A 13,369-nucleotide genomic window follows, 5' to 3' on the forward strand; every position below is an offset into this window, starting at 1 on the left:
CAGATTTCTCTCCAATGCTTTTGTCAGAACTATTCAAATAGATGGACAGAAATCCCCTCAAAGCTTAATGCTTAAATCCCTGTCATAAAAATGACGACATGGTTAACTGAGCAGAGGAAAGAGAAGACCTAAGTTTGAATTTTAGCTTGGCCAACAAACCTCTGAGAAAAACAGGTCACTTAACTCTCCTGTGTTTCACTTTCCACCTCCAAAACACCAGCAGCAGCAGCAGGGGCACAATCATGCAGCACTTAGGAGGTGCCAGGCTCTGCTCTAAGCGCTTTTCACACATTCATGTAGGTAGCCCTTCATTCTCCTCATTGTGGAGGTAGGGAAGCTGAGGCGGGGCAGGCCTGTGAACTTTGCCGCAGTTACACGGTGAGTGATGCATCCATGATTCAGCTTCAGAATCTTCCTGACCACAGCTCATATAAAGTCATAAAGTCTGTACTTATACTATCTTGATCACAACTCACCTTCATCAAGTGAGAGTGTAAGCTCTCTGGATTAGTGCGGAGCCTTTCAAACACAAATGACAGAAATCCTGTCAAATTAGTTTACATGGAAAAAAGGAATTGCTCTAGAATAGATCCAGGCACAGCTGGATTCAGAAAGTCAAAGGGTAAAATCAGGAATCATTCTCCATTTCTTCTTTCCACCATGTAAGGTGTTATCTTTAGGGGGCTTTCCTTTTATGTCAGGCAGAGATCCTCCAATCCCACAGCCCAGACACAGTCCTTTGGCGGCAACTGTAAACCCCCAAAATGAGTTTCATTGATTCTGATTGGTCTGTCCTGGAAAATGGGACATCCCCGAACCAATCACAAAGGCTAGGAGAGCAAAGTGTTGTGATTGGTCTGGGTCACGTGTAACTCTTGGAGAACGGGTGCCTTCAGTTTCACCTGAGCATGTCATATAGTTTGAGAGTAAAGAAGTCTATTTCTTTAAGGAAAATCAGAGCACTGTTACTGGAGAAGGGGGATGGATGCTGGGTAGGGAAAACAGAACAGATGCCACTCCAACTAGATTGTTGCTTTTGCAATTTCCAGCACTAAAAGCCCATAAACTTCTGTAAGGGAAAGGGGGACCTGAGAGGGAAAGGGGGAGAAAAGGCTATGTGTATGTAAGTCCCATCCACAATTAAATCACCGAGCCTCATTTTCCTCTAGTGACTTCAAGGACCCTTTGCTACAAAATGCTTATGAAAATAACCAGAATAATAAAGGACAAAGATTTTAGTAAAAAATTTCACACTATAATGTTATAGTATAAAATTTACATAATTTCACACTATAATTTTATAGTATTAAAAAAAAAAACTGGTGACAATCTAAAAGTCCAGTAGTACTGATTGGTTAGATAAGTTATGATATAGCCACACAATATATTATATTCTCATTAGAAGTGATGTTTCAAAAGAATGTTTAGTTATTATGTGAAACTATTAAAGCTATAATGTTAATGGGAAAAAAGTTAATGGATTTAAAAAAACACATTGCATGCTTCTAATATTATTAAAAAAGAAACATCTGTTTTCTGCTTATATAGAGGAAAAGCACTGTGGGCAAAGCTACATCCAGTTATCAATAGTGGCTATCTCTTGGTGGTGGGGTTTTAAATAATTTTAGTTTTCTTCTGGACACTTTTCTGTATTTCCATATTTTCTACAATGAATATATAATAAATTTATAAGCAGGGGAAAAAACCTTAAGGCGGTTGAACAGGAGATTTTGAATTTTACTTACGCCTGCTAAATTTGTGTCAGTTTACAGTGAGAGACGCAGTGTACATAGCACAAGAATTAAATATAAACACTCTTTGAGATAACCAAGAGTTGGGTGTATTTGCCTACTTCAAAAGGCTGTTTTGCAAGTTCTTTCTCTAATAACTTTAAGGCTCGATTATACAGTAGAATATTTATACAGGTGTGCCCAATTCTAAAGTACTTGATATAATGTCAGAAAATTCTAGCTAATTAGATAAAGACAATTCTTTCTGTTATGAAAATATTAATTATATCACAATATCACACATGCACTCTAAACTTCCCCTAGTTATATAGAAACCCTTTCTGTGCATTTGAATTATGGGTCAATTTCCAAAAATTCTATTTGCATCCATTTTTCAGGGCAGCATATCTCATGCGCAAAGCAAGATAAGATTAAGTCATATAAAATTAGTAGTAAAAATTGGCAGTACCTGGATTTTATACACACATTTAAAACATAACTGATAAAAACCACATCTGTTTAATTCAATGGTCAAAAAAAGGACCAAGAAGTAGTAGCTGAAACATAATCGCCTTTACCATTGTTCTCATCACCATCACCAGCATCTCATTTCTTTAGGTTTCCATGTACTTTTATATACATACATACTACATTTGATCCTGGCAAGGCTGTTATTATCATTGCCCTCATGAGATAACTAAGGCATGAAACAAATAAGTGTTATTCCAAGGTCATTCAGAGCAAGGTGTAGAATTCAGATCACTTAATCCTTGATTTGCTGTTTTTATATCACCACCTATAATTTGGAGCTAGATTTTCAACATTAATAAAGCTAATGAAATCTTAATTTTGCATAGATCTTTACATTTTACTAATTCCTTTTACATATATTCTAATAGATTACATAGATTTTAATTTCAGTCCAGGAACTGTACTATGAGGTAGTAATAGCAGCTGATACTGAATTGAGTCCTTATCAAACAACTTTTCATGTATCCTCATAATGTGGCAGCAGCCTTAGGGTGGCCCTCAGGGGTCTGTCCCTCCCGGTGCTTGTGCCCTTGGCGCACTCCCTCCCCCTGAGTATGGGCTGGAACTAGTGCCTTGTCCCTAATGAACGGAGTACAGCTGATGGGATGTCACTTCTGAGATTAGGTTACAAAAAGACTGTGGCTTCCATTTTGGAATCTTATGAAAAACTGTTCCTTAACTATTTCTAGTTTACTAACAAATTTGTTTCTTCTGTTTCTAGCTTGCTTGTTTTTAAAAAATTATGAACATATAGTGAATTTAGTCAACGTTTGGTAGCCTTTGAGATGACGATCGGCTGGCTCCCTGACGTGATATATGTGGCATTTTTTGCTCGTTTTTAAAGGCAATTTGCTTTCCCCACAAAGACGACTCTGGAAATAACATTTGCAAGATGGCAGCAGCATGCTTTCTTGCTTAAAGATGACATGTGTCTAATCTGGGTTGTAGTTCTTTGAGATGAGTTCCCTTATATGTTTTCTGTTTCTTTAGCTGTACAAAAACATTTTGTTTTGTACGTAGTGCTGACCCCCACAGAGCCCTGCCACCCACGGTATGGTTTGCAGATAACAGCATCAGCATCACTGAGGAGACTGTGAGAAATGCAAATCTTTGGCCTCACCCCACCCTCCTGATTAGTGGCTTTGCAGGTGGGGCCCAGAAACCTGAGGTTTAACATGCTTTCCAGGTGGTTCTTCTGCACTAAGGTTTGACAGTCACCACTACAGAGTATGCAGAAGTCATGTGACTTTCTAAGTGCAGAGCAACAGCAAAATGAAGTTCCAGAGTCCCACCCTGGGGTCAGTCTTCTCTCCTGTGTGTATCAAGGAAGGATTTGTGAGTGGATTCAGAGTGTGGAGGTTGAGTGGTTGGAGAAAGCAGCACATAAGAGCGTTCTCTGGGGCTTGAGGTCATCCCTGATCTGAGGCAGTTTGGAAATTAAAAGAGGAAAAATTCTTGCCGGCTGGGTTCAGGGCAGTGGAACTCAGCCTGGATCCATCACTCTTTTATTTCTACAAGGCCAGTGCCACATCCTTCACCTAAATTTAGGTTGGGATTCTTTTTTTTTAAATTGAAGCATAGTTGGTTTACAATGTTGTGTTAGTTTCTGGTGTACAGCATAGTGATTCAGTTATACACACACACACACACACACACACATATATAAAATCAGTTCATATATATATACATACACACACACACACACATCCTTTTCATATTCGTTTTCATCATAGGCTATTACAAGGTATTGATTATAGTTTCCTGTGCTGTACAGTAGGACTTTGTTGTTTATCTATTTTATGTATAGTAGTTAGTATCTGCAAATCCTGAACTCCTAGTTTATCCCTCCAACACCCCCTTCCCCTACCCTGGTAACCACAAATCTGTTTTCTATGTCTTTGAGTCTGTGTCTGTTTTGTAAGTAAGTTTATTTGTGTCATTTTTTAAGAGTCTATATATAACTGATATCATACGGTATTCTTCTTTCTCTGTCTGGATTACTTCACTTAGAATGATGATCTCCAGGTCCATCCATGTTGCTATAAATGTCATTATTTTATTATTTTTTTTATTTTTTGGCTGAGTAGTACTCTATCGTATGTATATACCACAACCTCTTTATACAGTCATCTGTTGATGGACATTTAGGTTGCTTCCATGCCATGGCTATTGTAAATAGTGCTGCTGTGAACACTGGGGTGCATGTATCTTTTCAAATTAGAGCTTCTTGCAGATATGTGCAGGTCAGTATTATTTCTACCACATCCCACACAGAAATAATAATGAAGACAGCAACTGTAATAATACATCCATTTCTTCATAGCCTATGTTACACTACCCCTTCTTACCCCTCACAATAGGTCTGGAAGGCAGGAACTGTCGTTCTCATGTTAGAACTGGGACCACTGAGGCACAAAGCAGTCAAAGAACTTACATTAGGTAATAAGGGAGGGGGAGGCATCAGATTACAATCAAGAAAAGCAAACTGGAGAATTGCAGTAAGAACATTAGAGAAAATTAACACAACGAAGACCAAAAGAACTAACGACATTTTCTTAACAGACCACGTTTCTTTCATTAAGATGCTTTTGCAGACACTAAAACTGTTTTGGAAAGGAGACCAAACTGCAGGAGCAAAAGCAAAGAGTGCCCAGGAATGGAGCTTGGATGAATGCAAAACATGGAGTGTCACCCTGCCCTCTCTGGGCCATAAGAATGTTGTGGAGTGGCTCCTGGTAGGAATTCACTAACTACAGTTGTGGGACAGCCAGGAGCAGCAGCCTCGGCACTGGAGGCAAAGAGGGATGAATCATGGGGTCAGAGGCAGGGCCAGCTCAGGGGCTGCTGTGTCTGTGAGAGCAGGGCTTCCCCTGCAGAATCTTCTCTGAGAGGTTCTCTAAGCTAACAAGGATCAGCTGGCCCCTTGTCAAAAGCGCACAACAAAACCCCCTTTGCAGGAAAGTGTATGCTACTGAGTTGGATAGGCAGAGACGGTAAGGAGAGGTTTTCATGAGCAGTTTTTCTATTATATTTTAGTCGCCATGCAGGTCCAATGATAAGGAAGCAGTTATTGCAAATTCTTTTTCAAGCATTAAATATAGGTATCACCATCACACACACACACACACACACACACACAGTCCCTTTATGAACATCTAAAAGATTAACACTGAGGACAGTTGGCAGTATGCCCTCCCTCCCTCCCTTCTTACAAGAAGTTCTGCATCAAGGGGCCACATGTGTTTGTAGGGAGTCTTGCCTTCCATCCACTTTGAGTAGTTTAAGTGACATATTTTCTTGCTGAAATGGCAGGAGGAGAGATTAAAGGCAAAATGGTAAATTATTTACAACAATTTGTAAGCTCTTCAATAGCCTCAGTGACTTAGAAACCTGGGTATAATGAAAAGAGTAAATGCAGATCTCACAGTTAGTAGGAGCCTGGAAAGTTACCTAATTTCATCCTCTCTAGTTGGAGTCCATATTAAAAAAAAAAAAAAAAAAAAAAGACCTGAGATGGACACAGAGTCCCACCTGTCCAGAGCCCTCCTTCAAGAAGGGACTTGCAGCCCAGCTGCTGGGATTGGGTCCGGACAGCATTCAACTGTCAGCCTCAGCTGCAGAGAGCTGCCTCCCGCAAGGCTGCACCCTGACAGCCACATTCTGTTCTGGGGGAGGAAGGGTAGGGAAGCCTGACCCTTTTGGCCCAGCTTGGGACAATTCTCATGGGTCATTCTGGCTCAGACTCCCCCCAGGGTCTACTTTGCATCTCAGCGTCTTCCTCTGCCCAACCCTCCTTCCTTCCCTTCCACCGATATAGTTCCCCTGGGCTTTCCCTAATAAACATCCTGTATAATAAACCCCATCTCAGGATGTTTCTTGGAGAACCCGACCTGTGACATGCCCCCAAAGACTTCCAGCCATGCGGAGTCCAGACCCCACCAGCAATCTAATTGCATTTTCAGAGAACGTTAGTCCTTCTGTGCAGCGTTGGTGTCTGCTTCTCTGCACATTTTGTTAACTGGGTCCATCCCCCTGAACCACCCAGAATAAACCTAAGTCCTTGACGTTCTACTTCCTTTATTTCCATTCTCTTGCTCTGAATTTTGTCTTGTAGTCTAAAAGTTAAAAAAAAAAAATAAGTTTTAGCTGATTTATCATCATCTCCTTTATAATTGTGCTGCGGAAAGGAGACTACATTGAAGAGGAGAGCAGATGATTCATAGGTCCTCATTTCAGGAAATATGAAGTAGTTCACATTCCCTTTTGGGTGACTCATTACAATTTGGGGTGAGAGGGGTGCTGTGCCGGGGGAAGGGGTGTGGTGGGAGCCAGCGGAGAAAGTGCTTGTGGCAGAAACACAGATTCGGGCAATTCTTTTAACCTTCTGAGAGTCAACAAATGCGTTCTTACTCATTCTCCTGTGTTTTCAGTCTTGGTGAGTGTAAACATTATTCACCAGGTTTAGAAACCTGGAAACAACCTAACTGCCCATCAACAGTAGACTGATGAATTAAATCGTGGCACGTTCGTACAATACAACGCTATTCCCACCACCACAGCAAATTACCAAGCTGTTGGTATAACCATCCACATGAATAAATCTCACGAATATAAAATTGAGCCAAATCACAAAAGAGATCATTCTGTGTGATTTATGTGTACATAAAGCATAAAATAATCTATGATGTTGGAAGGCTGATAGTGGTTACCTTTAGGGAGGAGGGTGAAGTACTGTCTGGGTGGGGGCAGAGAGAGGACTTGGGTGGTGGGGCTCTTCCATTTCTTACCTTGGTGGTGGTTAGGTACCTGGGTATGTTCCCTTTGAGAAAAGTCACAGAGCTTAACACTTATGATTGGTACACTTTTTGTAAGTATATTATTCTTTTTTAATAACTTTTCTTTTTAGTTTTAGTTTAGTTTTGTTTTTGTTGGAGGGTGAGAGGTAATTAAGTTTTTTTTATTTATGTATTTTTAATGGAGGTACTGGGGATTGAACCCAGGACCTTGTGCATGCTAAGCATGTGTTCTACCACTGACCTATACCCTCCCTGCCTTGAATATTATTCTTTTGCTTTTCCTTTGTGGGAAGATTTTAAATTCCTGCTTCAATTTTTTAAATTGAAGTATAGTTGATATACAATGTTGTATTAGTTTCTGGTGTACAGCATAGTGATTCAGTTATATATATATATATTCCTTTTCATTGTAGGTTATTAGAAGCTATTGAACATAGTTCCCTGTGCTATACAGTAGGACCTTGCTGTTTATTCTTTTTTGTATTATTTAATGTATATATATATATATATATATTTAAAACATATATTTTTCTTGAAGTATAGTCAGTTTACAATGTTGTGTCAATTTCTGGTGTACAGCATAGTGCTTCAGTCATGACTACAAGATATTGAATATAGTTCACTGTGCTATACAGCATGAACTTGTTGTTTATCCCTTGCTTTGTATTCTTAATAAACACATTTAAATACATTAAAAAATTCTGTGATGATTCTGCCAGGCCTACAGAGTGAAATCCAAATTCATAGGATCCCCTCCACAACCAGCAAACCTCTCAAAACCTTCTCTCTAGCTTTTCCCCTTGTGTGTGTTCCCTTTGCTCCCTCTGGATTTTTTGCAACTTCCTGAAAAGGACAGCAAGTCTGGCAGTTGGATGACAAGTGCAGTTTTTAAATGAATGAATGAATTGTGGGTTGATAATACTTACCCTGTAGTGCTTTTGTTAGCATTAAATGAAAGAATATACGGAGAGCTCTTAGCACAGTCCCTGAAGCATAACAGACACTGATTATAAGTTAATTAGTTCCTCCTCCTTTTCCACTGCCACCAGTGGAGATGAATGGACTTACGATAACTCTGAACATTGTTAGAATAATGTAGCTGAAGTCATTTTGGAGGAGATATGGCCTATTAATCTTACTATTCATTTGGTGGAGTTTACTCCAAAAAGACACTCTGGCTTGTCTTTGATTCCCAAGAATACAGAGCTTGACACAAATTTGACTTTCTTCAGCACGCTGTCCCAACAAAACCCATACTTTCATGTTTAAGTCAGATCCTTCCCAGATCCCCTAGAAACATCACCATGTGCCCATTATTTGATAAAGAAATAAAGAACAGCTGCCGCTAAGGAAAGCTTTCTCAGGGTCTGGTTTTACTTTACCTGGGCACTTCTGGTAGATGGGGTCATTAGAAAGATGTGAGTTTTAGAACCGCAAGATGCTGCTGCCATTGGTTGCTATTTTTCAAAATATTATCTTATTGCTATAAAAATGCTTTCTTTCTCATGCCAGATTTCATAAAGACCTTCCATCTGGTCTGTACTGATAACTAGAACCTTGAGACGCTCAATCCTCTCACAACTTAAAATGATCCAGATATTGAAGGACTGGGTTTTACAGCTTCTTCCAAAGGATTTTGTCTTCCTAATCCTACAACTGTACGTGTTGAGAACAGGTCACCCAGGAGAGAGCGTGAACAACGAACTTATTACAAGTGTCCTGGTTATGTGCTATGTCTTAGGGGAAGACAACCATAAACCAAAAACCCTGAAATCATTAGGACAATAACTATAGTGGACTAGGTAATCTACAGTGGATGGGATTAAAAAAAAAAAAAAAAACCCAAACAACAAGAAGTGAAAAATAAAATCAGAATCTAATTGTATTAGAAAGACAATTCTTAAAGATTTGGCCAATTTGTTGTGATCCAGGAATACACCAGACTGACAGAATGATCTCTGTGAATTCTGGTTCTCAGTTTCTTAATTTACAAAATGTGGAAATGAATATCAAATTATGAGAAGTTGGTGGGATATTGATCAAAGTCCTTTCATTCCCCGGAAGATAGACTTTGGTAAGATGACTGACCTGGCCCCCAGCTTTAGGGGTGACAATGCTTGTTCTAGAAATAACTCAGAGAGGAGAAAACAGGGGAGGAGTCAGCTGCACTAAAGAGCTGCTGCCCATTTCCCATCTTTTCTTCCCTGTCCATCCATCTGCCCCTCCTTTCTCTTCCCTGTCCATCCATCTGCCCCCCTTTTCTCTTTCCTGTCCAACCACCTGCCCCCTTCTCAGTCACACAGCATACTCACTTTCAGTGTTTCCCTGCAATTAATGTTCATGTAATTTCCCACACATAAGAATGTGGGAGGTGGAGAAAAAAGGAGCATAAAGGAATAAAATGCCCAGGTTCATCTCTGACACAGAATGGCCTTGATAACATACAGTATGAACAATAAATCCCTCTTTGGTTGAAATTCACCTCTTGTGTAGCCTCAAGCTTATTTTCTCATGTAAATAAGCCTACAGGAATAAAGGGAAGTTCTCCCTATATTAAACTATTAGACTTAGATCTTGTACTTTTAAAGGGTAGTATAGAAATAAAATTCCATAAAGTATCACAGAGACATGAAAACATGACCTGTATGTAAAGGTGAGGTGTAGAAATGGGACGCTTGAGGAATGTGAAGATAACCTAACAGGTCAGGGCCTGAGGCCTTCTGCTAAGGGATCTACTTTCAATTTGAAGTTTTGGGATCTTGGTGGAGGTGGTGATGGGGATGGGGGAAAATCACCATTATCACCTAATATGGCGATAGGGAGGGGCCTCAGCCAGGTGGGCCCAAGGTGCTGCTAGTGGTATATCTCACCTCACTCCCCAGTAATTATCTCGTCAAACAGCAGGAAATGGAAACATATTGCAGTGTCACCTGGGCTAGAGATGTGTCCTGGATTTTGTCTCTTCTTAGATACCACCTCTGAGAATCCCTGACTTGGTTATTTTCCTCAAAAGAATAGAAATTTATTTACATGATTGATGCAGGATTCAGTAAGAAATGGGGAGCAGATGTTTTGAGCAGATACCAGAAAGGCTAACCAAGGTGACATCAGGGAGAATTGCAAGGGAACACGTGCCCAAAGGAATGGTGTGCCAGGAGGACACCCAGGAGCACTTGGTCTGGGAATATGGCCCGAGTAAAGTCACCATGGGCAGGACAAGAGGAGAGAAGGAAAACTTGAGTTTACTATATTGGTGATGTTGATTTCAAAGTTTTTTTCATTTGTCAGCTGGTGGACATAAATGGTCGATGTCGATACTGTCTAATATGAAAATAATCTGTGAAGTCTTCATCCCTGGAAATCTTCACAAAGGGAACAATGACCAACTAAAGGAATGTTCAGGCATGCATATGCCAAATCTCTGAGGACCTGAGTCCCAGCTATATTTTTTCTGAGCTCCTTTTCAGCTCTTTCATGACAAGTCTCAGTCTATACAGAGATCTGCAGCAACCCTGGGCTTCTACAGCCCGTATCAGGTGATGATGACACAATAGTTAAGTTCTATCATCAGTGATGAATCAGGATTTGAATGAGTTTCTCTGTATAGCTCTGGAGTGATGAAATGCCTGGGCTGAGATACCTCCCCCACCTCCATGCAGCCAAACAGTTAGTTGTGGAGGTGCTATGCAATTTTAGAAATAAGCAACATGCTTGGCTTTAAACATGATACAGAAACTGAGCTGAGTCCCGCTTAGGAGGCCTGCTTCATCTTCATAGTTCTGTGGTCTGGGGGCTAAAGTTCTGAGTGGAGGAAAAAGGCAGGCAGGCACATTTTCTGCATTTGCTAAGCTGTCCTTAAATGCCTTTGCTCACTCATTTGTGGAAGAGAGGGTCATCTCATTTAATTCTGCAGGAAAACAAGTGCACCAGCAAGAGAAGAAAGGCTGGCTCATAATCTCTATATTGCAAAAATCTATTTCAAATATGCTCCTCATGGAAGAGACTGCACAGGGTACCAGACCCAGCTCCTGCTTCCTGCCCCATGAGCAATGTTTTAGGGAAGCCCCAGACTCATAACATATGGTATGAACATGTCCACCTTGGGTGTTTAAGGTCATGCACATTACATCTGAATGTATAACTAGGGCAAATATATATTCTGGAGCAATGTCGAGTTCAGACCCGAGCATATACTGCTTGGAGCTGGGGGTGAAAGAAGAATAGTAAAAGAACCCTGAATTATTTGGGAAAACACCCCTCCCCCAATCCATTTGCCCATCTATTATATTATTTCCTCCTGCATTCTGAGAGATTTGGTGCAGGAAGCAAGGAAGGACAATAAGGAAGGTTAAGAAGTAGCATCCTGGAATGCTGACACCCTCTGTCTCATCCTTCTAACTCAAGGACAAGCAGGGTTAGGCTGAATGTAAGGTGCTACCCCAAAGTGGACGCAGGCAGCAACTCATAAAAGTAGATTGTATTTTAATAATGCAAAACCTTATATGATCCATGAGATAGAAGCAGGAACCACTTCCATTTAGCCTCAATTCCCTCTCATTTTCACTTCGTAGGGGGCCAGTCTCTCACCTTGCAGTACTGGGTGGAAATAGCTTAAGACTAAACTTCCCGTCGTCACTCGCACTTTCAAGCTTTATCTGGTAATTTAGGGAAATAAGCCAGCTCCGTCACCTCCTCACCTGGGCTATTTTCTTTCCCAGGGCGCAGGACATCATTCTTTTCTGAGGGCTAGAGCAACCGTGCAATTCTTTCTAACCAAAGGTTTTTTCAGTCAGCGTCAGCTTTGACTCCCGCTCATCCTTCTGCGGTCCCCTCAGCACACCCCTCTCCGTGGGATTTCCACTCAAGTTTTTTCCTCCAAGCACCCCTTCCACCTGTATTTCATCTTGAAGACCCCTCAAATCCTTTTGCAAGGAAGCAGGATAAAATTCTGAAAGCACAGATCTACACAAGGTCGACCCTCAGGTGTCCCGAGCTAAGAAGTCCAGGGGCAGGCACGGTGCCCTGGTGACCCCCGTAGTCGCCCTCCCTGGGCCCCAACCCCCGGCACCTTGGAGCCTCAGCCGCTGCAGAAATCCGCCAGCCGGAGCTGGATCCCCTGCGTGCGGACGGGGTCAAGGGGAGGCCGAGGGCGTCCCCGGAAAGCGTGCGCCCCTCACCTTGTGGCCGGTGCGCGCAGCCGCCGCGCACTGGGCGAACCCGGGCGTCCCGTGGCTCCAGAAGTCTCACTCCAAACCGCTGCTTTTCCTCTCGAGCTTTACCAAAGCGCCGCTTCTCACGGCACCCGGCTCCAGGGCGCGCAGAACCCGGACGCTGGCCCCTCGGGCGCCCTTTGCCCGCGCCGTGTCCCCGGGGCTGCGGCGAGACAGGGCCCCAAGCGCGGCGCGCCGGGAGGCAGGCGCTGCTCTCTGCCAAGTCTGGGCGCCCCAACTGGAAGAGGAGGCGAGAGCGGGGAGGAGGAGGAGGAGGAGCAGGAGCAGGGGGCAGTCTGTTAAATCGACCGGTAGGTTGCAGCCATCCAGGACATCCCTGAACAGAGAACAGGGTGGGTGGGATGAAAAGGGGAGCTGGGGTGCAATGCGGTGGACGGTGGTGGAGGAGAACTGGGGGTCAGAGCTCCGAGGTGCTTCAGGTCTTGCTTAGGTTGTAAAAGAAATTCTGGAGCCGATGGCGCCCTCAGGGCTCCCGGTTGCAAACGCTAGAGGGCAGCGCTGCCCACACTATAAATCTGGCCTACGGGGCGGCGGGGTGCGAGGAAGGGTCCATCCTCCTGAGCCCTTTGCAGGCGGCGGCCCAGGTGGAGAGGGGCCGACTGGTGCCAGGAGAGGCAGACCCCATTCCCCTCTCTTGTGGCCAGCCTAGGTTGGGAGGGAGAGCAAAAGAAAAAGAGTTGGCGAATTTGGACCTTATCTCTCTGCGGTTCCTCCAGGCAAACGCTCTGGAGGTGAATTACTCAGCTTTCCTCAAGGGGAAAATTACAGTCAACTTCCACAGGATGCTTTAAGGAGAGGGATGGGAAGAAGACGGTGAGGAAAAAGCGGAGGCAAATTGGGGTGGGGAAAAGTGGAAAGAGGCAGAGAGGTAAGGGAGAGCAGAGAAGAAAAAGAGCAGCGAAGGAGGTGGGAGCAGACTTTTCAGGTTGGCAGGAGATTTTGTGCTCTTCCAAGTGTTCCAAGAGTACTAACCTGGCAAGGCTAGAGAAATTAACTTGGGAGGGACTTTAGAGAATCCTGGTCCTGCTGAAGGCAGGTTCCCCAGGGCTAGTTGCTTACTTCCTGTCTGGGACCTTGTTGG

At 42.8% G+C, this 13,369-nt stretch overlaps 1 protein-coding gene across 1 annotated transcript in view; it reads right to left on the bottom strand.

Annotated features, from left to right (window-relative positions):
* HTR1E (5-hydroxytryptamine receptor 1E) overlaps positions 1–12,468 on the bottom strand; it is a 66,961-nt gene extending 54,493 nt beyond the window's left edge. Inside the window, exon 1 of the mRNA XM_010987724.3 lies at positions 12,235–12,468. The gene's annotated coding sequence lies outside the window, so the exon portion shown is untranslated. The remainder of the gene's footprint in view (positions 1–12,234) is intronic.
* Between the last annotated feature and the right edge of the window lie 901 nt (positions 12,469–13,369).

Source organism: Camelus dromedarius, chromosome 6 (assembly GCF_036321535.1).
Source record: "Camelus dromedarius isolate mCamDro1 chromosome 6, mCamDro1.pat, whole genome shotgun sequence".
NCBI lineage: Eukaryota > Metazoa > Chordata > Mammalia > Artiodactyla > Camelidae > Camelus > Camelus dromedarius.